Here is a 3,018-nt window from a genome sequence, read left to right on the forward strand (position 1 = left end):
AAAAAAAGAAAAAAAGAAGAAGAAAATAATATCTGGGCAGGGCACCCAGGCTCCATCTGAGCACACAGAGTTGGGTGGAATTCCTGCTGGCCCAGAAGTTGGGTGGGAGTGAGAGATAGCTGCATGTCTATTCACCCAGAGGGTGTGTGGTATAAGAATAACAAGGGGAATATCACACCTTACCAGTCATTGGCATCCAAAATGTCTTTGCAGTTCCTGGGATATGGAGCCTATTCTTAAGTCCCTAGAATTTGGGGGAATGCTGTCACTTTAAAGATCCAAAATAGTTGAACCACTTGTAAACATTCAAAATGTCTGGCCCTCCGGACAGGCAGAAGTCCACAGCTCAGCCCACCTTCCTCTTCTCTGCTTCCCCTTTTATCCACCAGTCACCAGAGCAGTCCTCTGTGCAGTCCCTGGCTAGCAAGGCTGATTTTTAGGTTGATGCTCAGGTTGTAACACCTCTCGGCAATATCCAAGCTGTCTGCGCCATCAGGATCACTGCCACCCCGCAGCTCTGTATGTTTCCTTTTTGGGGTTTTCATGCAAATTCTTTTACTGGTTGGAGTTTAGTCCACTTCTATACCCTTCCCTTCAAAGTTCAGGGCTCCAAGATTATCATCTGAATCTGTGTAAACTGGTTCACCTTTTCTTTGTTGAAGAAGGTCTGTGCAATCTTTCTGCCTATTCTGCCATCTTACTGGAACCTGACCTGAGGTTTTTTTTTTTTTTTTCCCCCCCCGCCTCCGGTCCTTAATACTTACCTAAACTTTTGGAATACCTGATGAAGTGATTACAGCTTCACACACAGACTTCCTCATCCAAGTGCATGTGAGTGTCTCTAAGGAGATGATTCCTAGGTTCCCTTCCTAGAAACATGATTCAGTTCCTTTGAAAAGGATCATACAAATCAATTTAACAAAATGGCCCAGATATTACTGATTCAGGTGGAACCTGCATTAGACTTGGAAATCCTGCTTAGGAAGCTCTGAGGGTGTCTTAGCTACTCTACTTCTTTATTCTCACTTTCAGGCCATATTTGTTGAGCATTTATTATTTTCCTGATACTACACTAGGTTCTTTTCCATAAATATTATTCACCCATTTAAAGAAATAATAAGAAAAAACCTGGCAGTATCATTTTCTCCATTTTACAGAAAAGAGTACAAAGACTCAGAGATCTTGACATATAAAATAAATAAATGTGTCAAAGTTACAAAACATATGAGGGTTATAAAGAAAAAAAATAAGATGAGGTTTAGATGTGCAGGAATTCTGGTAGCAGAGAGTTGTAAATATTGTGGAGTAAACCAGGACAGTCAATATTTCATGCCTCAGTTTCTCTATTGTCAAATTAGGAAAGGCAATGGCTTTAAATGAAGTTAGAGGACTACAGGGGAAACATGGTTTCTAGGTGCAAAATAAGATTAACATGGCAAGAAGCATAACAAATTGATCAAACTGGTGGTTAGACACTCGGAGTTCTCACAAATCATCTTGCTACACTAAATGCCAATCAATGAGGATTAAGTGGATTGAATATTCCTTGGAGAAATGTGAATTTTTAAAAGGAAAAGGAAAAGGCTTGGATTAATAGCTACTAAGAGTGTTGCAGACACAATACTAAGGAAATCAGTCATTTGAAAACCTTTTATTGGCAGGGAAAGCATTTAGTTCAGAATCATGGAAGCAATGAATAAAGTCTGGAAGGAACTTAGTACATGAAATATCATGATTAGTGATACATGAAGATGAAAATTAGTCAGATTATTTCCCTAAAATTTCTGTTTCATGGGAAGATATGTCAGGGAGCTCTAAAGTAAAGATATATAATCTAATATTATACATATATACTATATATCAAATATATATATATCTTTAAAATACATGTATATATATATATATATTTATTTATTTATAATATACATATGAAAAAACAAAAATATAACTGGACCAATAAGCAGCATCAAAATAAATGGAGAAGAGATTAAAGTTGTTAAATATTTCAGATTTTGCTTGGTTATACAATCAACACCAATGGAAGCAGTGGTCAAGACATCAGACGATGGTGCACTGGGCAAATTTGCTGCCAAAGACCTCTTTAAGGGGTTAAGAACAAAGATGTCTCCTTGAAGACTAAGCTATGCTTAACCCAAGCCATGGTATTTTCAGTCAAGTCATCTCATATGAATGTGAAAACTGGACAATGAACAAGGAAGACCAAAGAAGAGTAATGTTTTGAGTTGTGGTGTGTCTAAGAATACTGAAAGTACCATGGACTGCCAAGAGAACGAACAAATCTGTCCTGAAAAAGTGCAGCCAGAATGCTCCTTGGAAATGAGAATGGCCAGATTTCGTCTCATGTACTTTGGTCATGTTGTCAGATGGGACCATTCCCTGGAGAAGGAGAGCATGGTTGGTAAAGTGGAGGGTCAGTGAAGAAGGAGAAGGCCCTCAATCAGATGGATTGACACAATGGCTGCAAAGATGGGCTCAGGTATAACAAGGTTAGTATGGCTGGCATAGGACAGCAGTGTTTTGTTCTATTGTACCTAGAGTCTCTATGAGTTGGAGCCAACTTGATGGCACCTAACAACAAATATTTATATATTTAAAGTCTCTAAAGTGTTTAAGAGCAAATATGTCACTTTGGAAACTAAGCTTTGCTTGATCCAGCCCTGGTATTTTCAATAGCCTCACATGCATGTGAGAGCTGAACAGTGAATAAGGAAGACCACAAAAGAATTAATGTATTTTAGTTGTGGTGTTGGTGAAGAATATTGACTAGACCATGGACTGCTAAAGAAATGAACAAATCTGTCTTGAAAGAAATACAACCAGAATGGCTTTTTAGAGGTGAGAATGGCCAGATTTCATCTCATATACTTCGGTAATGTTGTTAAAAGGGACCAGTTCCTGAAGAAAGATATCTTGCAAAGTAAAGCAGTTGTTGTTGTTGTTAAGTGCCATCGAGTCGTTTCCGACTCATAGCGACCCCATGCACAGCAGAACGAAACA

This window comes from Orycteropus afer, unplaced genomic scaffold, assembly GCF_000298275.1.
Source record: "Orycteropus afer afer isolate SDZICR_OR568_19922 unplaced genomic scaffold, OryAfe1.0 scaffold00037, whole genome shotgun sequence".
Classification (NCBI taxonomy): domain Eukaryota; kingdom Metazoa; phylum Chordata; class Mammalia; order Tubulidentata; family Orycteropodidae; genus Orycteropus; species Orycteropus afer.